At 45.2% G+C, this 12,032-nt stretch overlaps 1 protein-coding gene across 5 annotated transcripts in view; it reads right to left on the bottom strand.

Annotated features, from left to right (window-relative positions):
• Window positions 1-12,032, bottom strand: part of ACSL6 (acyl-CoA synthetase long chain family member 6) — a 133,529-nt gene that overhangs the window by 83,958 nt on the left and 37,539 nt on the right. Inside the window, exons 1-2 of one of the 5 annotated variants that reach the window (XM_007655370.3) lie at window positions 8,889-9,178; window positions 3,145-3,259 (exon numbers count right to left, since the gene is read on the bottom strand). The exons of 3 other annotated variants lie outside the window; for them this stretch is intronic. The gene's annotated coding sequence lies outside the window, so the exon portion shown is untranslated. Of the gene's footprint in view, window positions 1-3,144; window positions 3,260-8,888; window positions 9,179-12,032 lie in introns of those variants that run through there. One more of the 5 variants, XM_007655369.4, reaches the window with a different exon arrangement.

Below are 12,032 nucleotides of genomic sequence, written 5' to 3'. Positions count from 1 at the left end.
GAGCCACGCTGCTTCTCTAATAATAATAATAATAATGATAACCGTGGTATTTGTTAAGCATAGAGTAAGTGCTCAATAAATTCAACTGACTGAATGAATGCATACTAAGCACTTGGGACATAAAGTGGACGTACAAGACAGATCCTGCCCAAAGGGAGTTTGTTGCAGTGAGAGGATGCATTATCTACAGCAGAACAGTTGGTAATAATGGGAAGGGGCATATTACAGGGAGGTTTATTTCAGGTAGAGCCCAGCGTGATCTTGTTTTGATTTTCATTCACAGAACATCCGACAGGCCTTGTACTTTAAAAATAGGAAGCTAAGGATGATTTTGAAGCAATTTTTTTCACTCACTGACAGCATGGCTATGCCATCAGTTCACTCCCAAGCTGCAGGAACTAAAGGGGCTGGCAAAAGAGAAACAGCATGGCCTAGTGGACTGAGCAGTGCCTGGGAGTCAGAAGGACTTGAGTTGTAATCCTGGCTCCACCAATTGCCTGCTAGGTGACCTTGGGCAAGTCACTTCACTTCTCTGTGCCTCGGTTACCTCATCTGTAAAATAGGGATTAAGATGGTGAGCCCCATGTGGGACAGAGATTGTGTTCAACCTAATAATAATAATAGTACCTGTTAAGAGCTTACTATGTGCCAAGCACTGTTCTAAGCGCTGGAGTACACATAAGTCAGTCAGATTGGACACGGTCCCTGTCTCACATGGACCTCACAGTCTCAATCCCCATTTTTACAGATGAGGTAACTGAGGTACATGGAAGTGAAATGACTTGCTCAAGATCTCACAGAAGTCTTGTAGTGGAGTGGGGATTCTATCCCAGTGCTTGGTACAGTGCATGGTGCCATAGTAAGCACTTAACAAATAGCTTAATAAAAGGATTTTCTTGAGGGCTGCTTGGGGCAGAGCCTGTCCTCCGTCTCCCCTTTCTAGCCTCCTGTGACTGCTAAAGCAAGATGAGTAGCATATGATACTCATTGTGGTTAAAAGGAGTTCGATTATTTCCGGTTTCTCTTCCACTTGAATGATTTTACATTCTCTACCCTGTTTCTCTCAGCCCTTAGAAACTCTCCCACCACAAAGAGATAAGACATTTGCATTTCCTTTATTGGATTTTCTTATGGGCCCCTGATAGTTTACTGTCCACCCTAATGACTGAGCTAACATTACAAGAAAACTCATATTTAACCCAATTGTGCATTGCAAAGGACAATTACCATTCAACAACCTAAAAAAAGGATTTTGAGGTTTACAGAATGTTGATGTTTTGGGTTTTTTTCCCTCTTCTAGCTCTCTTTCTAACCAAATGTTCCAGCCTGGCTGGAATGAATTGGATGCTTCTGTTTTCAAGCCTTACGCTATGGTGAACCAGGATAAAGTGGAGGCGAATTAACTCTTCCAGCACATAACATGGGAACAATCAGTGCTCTGTAAGAGTTGGCTTCCTCAGAGACGTGGCCCAGAAAAGGCGCTTAAGCCTCACATGATAGTACTTCATAATCCAGTCTGGGGGGTGGAGGGGGGGGACTTATTAAACCCATTTATGGGTAATTTTCCAGAAGACAGTGGATCAAACCTTTCAGTAACCTTCAATTAACAATTCACCAATAGGATGGATACTTAACAACACTCGGAATACCGGACTCTTGAGATGCATGTGATGTCACGTCATCCCAGACACACAGTGTAATGCACTGACATCACACAGGGCAATTTGTATACCAGGTCTGTCCAAACCCAGAGTTCTTCTCTGGAGGGGCTTAGTACAGTGCTCTGTACACAGTAGGCACTCAATAAATACCACTGATTGACCCACGAGCCTTCCTCAACCTGCTTTCTCCAGTCTGGGTGAACAGAGACACAGCTTCCAAGCCAAGAGACTTGGCGGCAGGAGTCAATAATAATGTAATAATAATGTTGGTATTTGTTAAGCGCTTACTATGTGCCGAGCACTGTTCTAAGCGCTGGGTAGACATAGGGGAATCAGGTTGTCCCACGTGGGGCTCACAGTCTTAATCCCCATTTTACAGATGAGGGAACTGAGGCACAGAGAAGTTAAGTGACTTGCCCACAGTCACACAGCCGACAAGTGGCAGAGCTGGGATTCGAACTCATGAGCCCTGACTCCAAAGCTCGTGCTCTTTCCACTGAGCCACGCAGGGGAGCTGGTTTATGAAAATAAAGATATTGGACATAAAGGCTTCTTGTGCCAAACATGTATTGATCATGGAAGAGACCAGCTGGAAACTGGACTAACAACATTGTATAAAATCAGATAAATTGCAACCCTACTCACAGTCGCTTTGAGAAACAGAACATTTCACAGAACTGAGTACCATAAACAAGCAAACAAACAAAAATTCTGTTATACTCAAGCCCTCTAAGAGTATCGCACAATAACAGGAGAGTGAGTCCCTGAAAATAGAGCAAAGCAGACAACCACAAAAGTAAAACGCAGTCTGAAGCAGTCCTTGTAGGCTGTGAGTAATCCACCTGCCCTTCTTCATTTCAAGAGGGAGTCCTGAACAGCCCTAATTAGCAAACAAATGGTTGGGGAGGTCAGGCTACTTTACATAAGGGCTTTGCAATTTAATGATAAAACAGTGTTCACAAAATCTAAAGTGGTTTCTCTGAGAATGCTTCTCACTGAACATGGACCAAACTGGGTTCCAAAGAGCACTGAGAATAACAAAATCATTAATACCAGCCGATCCTGCCTCCAGAGTCCAGTTCACACTCAACTCTCACGACTTGGAATTGGACAACGCCATCAAATGTGGTCACCACCTTTGTGATAGGAGAGGGTGAAGTAGAGTAGAGCACTGTCCTTTGGTTCGAGATGAATTGCCACTGATGAAACCATGCCCATGAGTGTGTGTCTTTGACAGATAATCTTTGCACAATTGCACATAGAATAATACACCTTTACTGGCCTCGTGCCAGGGGTTGAGCATTGCTTAGACCTCAGTGATTAAGAGGACAAAGATGTGCCCTATTACCAACAGGATATGCACTAGAGTTATTTTTTCAGTGGTGATGGTTTGCATGGAACCATCCACACTCTCTCACCCGGTTCCCCTGTACCCGATGGCATGCACTACAAGGCAGGTGGTAGACAGAACAGAACAGATTACCTCTGAGATGTCAGTGGCAACAGGTACTGTGGTGTCCTAAAGGTACAAGGCACAGTTTGGGCTGGGGCCAGAACGGGGAGGAGATGACGAGAAGGTGCATCAGAGGATAGCCTCTCTGTCAAAGAAGGGAGCCAACTCAACTTAGTTGTCAACTTTATGGTCAAAAGACACCAGCTCAGGAAGTAGCATGATACTGCCATATCCCATTCCCACTTTCAGAAGCAACAGAAGAGAAGCACTGCAGCCTAAGAGAAGCAGCATGGCCTAGTGACAAGTAGTGTGGCATAATGGAAAGAGCATGGGCTGATTTTAATCCCAGCTCTGCCACTTACCTTCTGTGTGACCTTGGGCAAATCACTTAACTTCTCTGTGCCTCATCTGTAAAATGGGGAGTAAGACTGAGAGCCCCACATGGGACATGGACTGTGTCCAACTTGATTATCTTGTACCTACCACAAGACTTAATATAGTGCTTGGCACATAGTAAGCCCTTAACAAATACTACTGAAAAAATAAAGGACAATCTAGACTCTTGGGACCCTTGCCATTGTGCTAAACCACTGAGCTCACGATCTCTTCCTCCCAGAAAAAGAAATTCTCACTGTCACTCAGGCCTTCTTCACAGACAAGCTCACACAATCCCTGAGGGAGCTCAAATCCAGAAATTCCCAGAAAAAGACAGAAATTCTCAGTGTCATTCAGACCTTCTTCACAGACAAGCTCACACAATCCCTGAGGGAGCTCAAATCCAAAATCTTAAAAGAGCCTCAATTTCAAAGCTCAGAATAGCAGCCAGAGCCAGAACAAGGAAAAAGTCTCAGAATGGCACAAACTCTATATGGAACATGGTGACATCTTCATAGAAAACACAAGAAATAAAAAAAGAGAAACAGCAAAAACTAAGATTAAAACTGGGATCAAAACGAGTTAGGGACAGAAAATAACTGTGGTAATTGTTAAGAGCTTACTATGTACCAAGCACTGCCATAAGTACAAAATAATCTGGTCAGATACAGATTGTGTCCACACAGGACTCATCTTCTAGGAAGGAGGGAGAATAGATTAAATCCCCTTCGTACAGATAACAAAACTGAGACACTGAGAAGTTAAGTGACTTGCCCAATATTGCACAGCATTTAAGTGATGGAGGCGGGATGAGAACTCAAGTCCTCTGACTCCCAAGCCCATGATCTTTCTATTAGGCCACACTTCTTATGATCTCAAGGTGTCTGGGAACGATTCCTTATGCCTTTCTGATTGTTTGCTGGGAAAATTTTCCTACAGTGTTTGGAAAACCACCTGACGAGCAGAAAGCAACTCTGCCAGCTACTCATAAACAAATGTTTACCTCATATTTCCTTTCTGGTTATTCTCAATACCTTGTGAGACATTTAGGCTTGATTGTCAGAGGGCTTCTTTTCTAAACAAATCAACGCTTGTGGAACACCTTTTCCAGTGAGAACCACCACCCCACAATCTGTAATAATAATGATAATAATTGTGCTATTTGTTAAGTGCTTACTATGTGTTACCACATTATGTAGCGCTGGGCTAGGTACAAGATAATCAGGTGTGACAAAGGGCTCACATTTTAAGTAGGAGGGAGAACAGGAATTGGGTCTACATTTTGCAGATGAGGGAACTGAGACATAGAGAAGTGAAGTGACTTGCCCAATTAAGTGGTGGAGCCAGGATGAGAACCCAGCTCCTCCGTCTTCCAGGCCTATGTTAATTCCACTAGGCTACAGTGCTTCTCTAAGAATACTGAAGTCATAGATCAAGCGCCTCCCTCTTCCCGTGCTTCATCGGACCTATCTTTAAAAGGGGTGGGAAGTGAAGAATCGCGGTCCAGACGTGAATTTGGATTCCCTTTAGGACAGAGTTGCTATGCCTGTTATATAGCAGTTAGTAAATAGATCCAGGTCACAGAAATCAGTTCTCTGGGATGGGGAAGGTATCAGCATGGCAGGCATTTGAGGAAAGTTTGAAATGCCTTCAGGGTTTGTGTGGCATCTACATAGCCTTCCTTCTCTGGACACCTTCCTGACAGCGCAGAAGACCACCCCTCAAGGGGAAACAAGGTTCCAGGACACAAATAATACAAAAGTTGGGGTTGCCTAAATCAACAGATCCATTTGTCCATGCTGATCTCTGGAGCCCAGCCATCACAAATATCCTCCAGAGAATGTAGACAAGACAGCCTGGTTTATTTCTATGGCTGCTCTTACCACCTCCTTGAGGCACAGAGATACTGGGGAATTTTCATCCCAATCATTCCATCAAATTAATAGTTGAATTAATAGTTATTAGGCACCTATGGACCCCTAAGCACCATACTAATAGTTCGGGAGAGTAGAAAAGAAGGACACACTTTCTTGCCTCCAGTAGCTTACAATCTAATGATAATAATAATAGCAATTGCAAAGCATTCATTCATTCATTCAATAGTATTTATTGAGCGCTTACTATGTGCAGAGCACTGTACTAAGCGCTTGGAATGAACAAGTCGGCAACAGATAGAGACAGTCCCTGCCGTTTGATGGGCTTACGGTCTAATCGGGGGAGACAGACAGACAATCGGGGGAGACAATGGCAATAAATAGTGTCAAGGGCCAGAACATCTCATAAAAACAATGGCAACTAAATAGAATCAAGGCGATGTACATTTCATTAACAAAATAAATAGGGTAATGAAAGTATATACAGTTGAGCGGATGAGTACAGTGCTGAGGGGATGGCAAGGGAGAGGGGGAAGAGCAGAGGGAAATGGGGGGAAAAGAGGGTTAAGCTGTGGAGAGATGAAGGGGGGGTGGTAGAGGGAGTAGAGGGAGTACTTATTATGAACCAAGCACTGGGTTTTTTATGGCATTTGTTATGGGTTTACCATGTGCCAAGCACTGTTCTAAGTACTGGTAGATACAGGACACACTTTCCTGCCTCCAGCAGCTTACAATCCCTCTGCTCCTCCCCCTCTCCCATCCCATCCCCTCAGCACTGTACTCGTCCGCTCAACTGTATATATCTTCATTAACCTATTTATTTTGTTAATGAGATGTACATCACCTTGATTCTATTTATTTGCTTTTGTTTCAATGAGATGTTCTTCCCCTTGATTCTATTTATTGCCATTGTTCTTGTCTGTCTCCCCCGATTAGACTGTAAGCCCGTCAAAGGGCAGGGACTGTCTCTATCTGTTACCAATTGGTACATTCCAAGTGCTTAGTACGGTGCTCAATAAATTCTATTGAAGGAATGAATGATAATAATAATAGCAATTGCAAAGCACTTATTATGAACCAAGCACTGGGTTTTTTATGGCATTTGTTATGGGTTTACTATGTGCCAAGCACTGTTCTAAGTACTGGTAGATACAGCTTTATCAGGCCGGACACAGTTCCAGTCCCACATGGGCTCACAGGCTAAGTAGAAGTAGGATTTAATCCCTATTTACAGCTGAGGAAACTGAGGCACAGAGAAGTTAAGTGACTTGCCCAAGGTCACACAGCAAGCAATTGGCAGAGCCAGCATTAGAACCCAGGTCCTCTGAGTCCAGGCCCATACTCTTACCACAAGGCCACACTGCTTCTCACAGCTCTGAGAGCTAAGGGAGATACAAAATAATGACATTGGACACAGTCCCTGTCCCATATGAAGCTCACAGTCTAAGTACTCTCCTAAGCACTTAGTACAGTACTCTGCACATAGTAAGTGCTCAAAAAATACCACTGATTAATATGTAGGAGGGAGAACAGGCATTGAATCCCCATTTTAAAAATGAGGAAACAGAGGGAAGAGAGGAAGTACAATCTAATTGGGGGAGCTAGATAGTATAAGCATACCAAGATGAAATAGCTTAATAAATAATTGAATTTATCAATCAATCAATGGTTGTTATAGAACACTTACTGTGTGCAGAGCACTGTACTAAGTGCTTGGGAGGGAACAGAGTAAACAGATATGTTCCCTGCCCATAACAAGTTTACAGTCTAGAGGGATGAATATACAAAAATAATAAAAATATGAACAGTACTAAGTGCTTAGTACACTAGTACCATAGAAAATGCACTATAATCACCACTGATTGGTAGAGTTCTTTTTATGTCAGAAGAGTGAACAAGCACAATTCTTCCCCTGAGTTTAGGAGAGAGCTACTGGGTCCTCTAGCAATAACAATAATAATGATGATGGTAATTTTTTAAGTGGTTACTGTGTGTCAAGCACTGCTCTAAGCGCTGAGGTTGATACTAGCTAATCAGGTTGGACATAGTCTCTGTCCAACATTGGCCTAATAGTCTTAATCTCCATTTTAGAGACGCGGTAATGGGCTCTGGGACCCTATCCTCTGATGCCCCCCCCCGAAGAGTCCAGAGTCCACCCGATGGACCACTGGAAACTGGATGTGCCAGGCTGGGGTTGGGTGGGGGGAGGCTCTGCTGACCTGTGTAGGTTCATGGGACTGCCATGAGGCTTTCCAGGGCAGCAGTGAAGTAGAGGGATCAGGGCTGAGGGGGAGGAGGGAGGGCAATCCCTAAAATATTATCTGGCAGACGTGCCCAGGTCATGGGTGTGGAGTGGGCTCTAGGGTGGGTGTACGATTACATAGCTAAGCAAACCTTACTCCTGTGTACGCAGGGCTCTCCCCGCAAGTGCTGAGTGGTGCCAAGGTTATGCCCATTGTGGATTTGAAGCCAAATAGGTTTTTGTCTACTAAACATATATATGTATTACACACACACACACACACACACACACACACACACACACACACTCTCTCTTTCTCTCTTAAAAATGGGCTTTGCCCACAGTGGGATGTTCAACAGCCTGCCCAGGTGAGTTCAAACTCTCTTAGTCTGTAGGCTAAGTGAAAAGGTTAACTTTGAAACTTTTCCCTGACCCTTCATGGATCTTGTCCTTCATAAGTTTTCCCAGCCAGCAGGGTTTAGCCACCTGTGGAGTCCCTGGCTGCAGGACTCCAACCCTCCAAAACAAATACCACTTTCCTGCCCTACAGCTTTCTGCATTAGGATGGTTAAAGGCCTTCTTAGAAAAGCCCCAAGCATCCAGAACTAAGATCTGGAAGAGGGAGTCACCAGTATGATTTTACTTCTCCATAACCTCACTAGTAATTAATTCACATCTCCACCAAGAGGTCTTCCCCGATTAAGTCTTCATTTCCCCTACTCCTTCTCTCTTCTGCGTCACCTGTGCACTTAGATCTGCACCCTTTAGGCTCTTGTTATTCACCCCACCCTCAGCCCCACAGCATTTGTGTACATATCCATAATTTATTTACTTATACAAATGCCTGTCTCCCCTTCTAAACTGTAAGCTCCTTCTGGGCAGGGAACACTTCTACCAACTCTTTTGTATGGTCTCTTCCAAGAGCTAAGAACAGAGCTCTGCACACAGAAAGTGCTTATTAAATACAATTGCCTAGGTACTGTATTCAACTCCGTTAACTTATATCTACTCCAGCACTTAGAACAGTGTCTGAGACAGGGTAAGCACTTAACAAATACAATTATACAATTATATTGAGTGAATTCACTCCTTAAAGAATGAATTAGTGAACAATTAACAATGTAACATTTAGCATTCTCCAGTGTTAATATTTGTTTCTGGACAGTAAACCCCAAATTCAGTGGGGAGCTGACTCCCTCTTCAAATGAAAAAATAAAAATTAAATCACTGCCCCTCCCCCTAAAACCCAAACTACCCTGCAGAACACAAAAAGTGCTTCCTACCTTTCCTGAGAGGGTTAGAGGATTTCAGAGTTGTCGATCCATCCAAGTTAGTAAGGGACTAAACCTCTCCTCCTCTTTATAAAGGCCCACGAGCCAACGTGAATGTGGCCCTTCTCTTATCCGGGGGCAGAAATTACAACATTTCGCCAATAAAAGGGCTGAGGATGCTACAGCAGGGCTCTCTGTGCAGGTTCAAAGCTGTTGCAACACTTTCTGTTCTGAGATGCACTGGTAACTTTAGAATAGGTCCTCTGTCTTTGATCCAACCAGCTCAGAGTTCAGAGAAAATCTGGCAGGAACTTGGACACTTGCAGAAGAAATGCTGACTTCAGAGAGCCCTCCCCTACCCTCCACTTCCATCTGTGAACTGTTCAAAGTTGTTAAGCTTGGCTAATGTCAGCTTAGGCTGCATTAGCAACCTCACTGATTCCCAGGACATAACCCTTGATGTGCCACTGTTTTAGCTGGAGTTGGCAAGAGTGTTTTTGATAGGGAAATTTTCCTTTCTTCAGTACAGTGGTCCAGTCTGAATAACTTGCCACATCTCTTGCTAAATGATAAGTGATTGGGTACATTCATTTGTGCAACTCGCTGAAAATTTTTAACAGCTCTCTTTACCAACCGGAACAAGGTCAAAGCAGGGGAAGCAGCGTGTACCAGAGGAAAGAGCAAGGGCTTGGGAGTCAGAGAATCTGGGTTCTAATTCTCACTCCACCACTTGTCCGCTATGTGACTTTGGGCAAGTCACTTAACTTCTCTGTGCCTCGGTTTTCTCAACTGTTAAATGGGGATTCAAAACCTGTTCTCCCTCATACTTAGACAGTGAGCCCCAAGGGGGACATGGTCTGTGTCCGACCTAATTAACATGTACCTCCCCCAGAGCTTAACAAATATCAACATTATTAGATTAGAATGGTGTTTGACACATAGTGAGCGCTTAACAGATACCATAAAAAAAGCTTTTCAGTTGTGTGACTGTAAAGGTTTCTGCCCATTGACGTCTTTTTTTAAATGATATTTATTAAGCACTGATTAAGTGCCTGGCACTGTACTAAGCACTGGAGTAGATGCAACCTAGTCAGATAGGGCACAGTTCATGTCCTACATGGGGCTCACAGTCTTAATCCCTACTTTGCAGTTTAGGTAACTGAGGCACAGAGAAGTTAACTGACTTGTCCAAGGTCACATAGCATACAAGTGGCAGAACCCATATAAGAACCCAGGTTCTCTGACTCCCAGGCCCATGCTCTATTAGGCCATGCTTCTTCTCCAATCAATCAATTGTAGTTATTGAGTGCTTACTTTGTGCAGGACACTGTACTAAGTGCTTGGGATAATATAACTCATTACTAGTTTAATAGAAGAGGAAGAAATACTTCTAAAAAAACTAAAGGAAAGATGGGGTGGTCTAGTGAAAAGCACATGGGACTGGGAGTCAGGAGGCCTGGGTTTCTCTCATTCAATAGTATTTATTGAGCGCTTACTATGTGCAGAGCACTGTACTAAGCGCTTGGGATGAACAAGTCGGCAACAGATAGAGACAGTCCCTGCCGTTTGACGGGCTTACAGTCTAATCGGGGGAGACGGACAGACAAGAACAATGGCACTAAACAGCGTCAAGGGGAAGAACATCTCATATAAACCGATGGCAACTAAATAGAATCAAGGCGATGTACAATTCATTAACAAAATAAATAGGGTAACGAAAATATATACAGTTGAGCGGACGGGTACAGTGCTGTGGGGATGGGAAGGGAGAGGTGGAGGAGCAGAGGGAAAAGGGGAAAATGAGGCTTTAGCTGCGGAGAGGTAAAGGGGGGATGGCAGAGGGAGTAGAGGGGGAAGAGGAGCTCAGTCTGGGAAGGCCTCTTGGAGGAGGTGATTTTTAAGTAAGGTTTTGAAGAGGGAAAGAGAATCAGTTTGGCGGAGGTGAGGAGGGAGGGCGTTCCAGGATCGCGGGAGGACGTGACCCAGGGGTCGACAGCGGGATAGGCGAGACCGAGGGACGGCGAGGAGGTGGGCGGCAGAGGAGCGGAGCGTGCGGGGTGGGCGGTAGAAAGAGAGAAGGGAGGAGAGGTAGGAAGGGGCAAGGTGATGGAGAGCCTTGAAGCCTAGAGTGAGGAGTTTTTGTTTGGAGCGGAGGTCGATAGGCAACCACTGGAGTTGTTTAAGAAGGGGAGTGACATGCCCAGATCGTTTCTGCAGGAAGATGAGCCGGGCAGCGGAGTGAAGAATAGACCGGAGCGGGGCGAGAGAGGAGGAAGGGAGGTCAGAGAGAAGGCTGACACAGTAGTCTAGCCGGGATATAACGAGAGCCCGTAATAGTAAGGTAGCCGTTTGGGTGGAGAGGAAAGGGCGGATCTTGGCGATATTGTAGAGGTGAAACCGGCAGGTCTCGGTAACGGATAGGATGTGTGGGGTGAACGAGAGGGACGAGTCAAGGATGACACCGAGATTGCGGGCCTGCGGGACGGGAAGGATGGTCGTGCCATCCACGGTGATGGAGAAGTCTGGGAGCGGACCGGGTTTGGGAGGGAAGATGAGGAGCTCAGTCTTGCTCATGTTGAGTTTTAGGTGGCGGGCCGACATCCAGGTGGAGACGTCCCGGAGGCAGGAGGAGATGCGAGCCCGAAGGGAGGGGGAGAGGACAGGGGCGGAGATGTAGATCTGCGTGTCATCTGCGTAGAGATGGTAGTCAAAGCCGTGAGAGCGGATGAGTTCACCGAGGGAGTGAGTGTAAATGGAGAACAGAAGAGGGCCAAGAACTGACCCTTGAGGAACTCCAACAGTTAAAGGATGGGAGGGGGAGGAGGCTCCAGCGTAGGAGACCGAGAATGATCGGCCAGAGAGGTAAGAGGAGAACCAGGAGAGGACAGAGTCCGTGAAGCCAAGGTGAGATAAGGTATGGAGGAGGAGGGGATGGTCGACAGTGTCAAAGGCAGCAGAGAGGTCAAGGAGGATCAGAATGGAGTAGGAGCCATTGGATTTGGCAAGAAGGAGGTCATGGGTGACCTTAGAGAGAGCAGTCTCGGTAGAGTGGAGGGGACGGAAGCCAGATTGGAGGGGGTCTAGGAGAGAATGGGAGTTAAGGAATTCTAGGCATCGATTGTAGACGACTCGTTCTAAGATTTTGGAAAGGAAGGG

The sequence above is a fragment of the Ornithorhynchus anatinus genome, chromosome X1 (genome assembly GCF_004115215.2).
Source record: "Ornithorhynchus anatinus isolate Pmale09 chromosome X1, mOrnAna1.pri.v4, whole genome shotgun sequence".
Lineage (NCBI taxonomy): Eukaryota > Metazoa > Chordata > Mammalia > Monotremata > Ornithorhynchidae > Ornithorhynchus > Ornithorhynchus anatinus.
The sequence above is the reverse complement of the archived record's forward strand: the minus strand, read 5'-3'. Positions and strand labels throughout refer to the sequence as shown.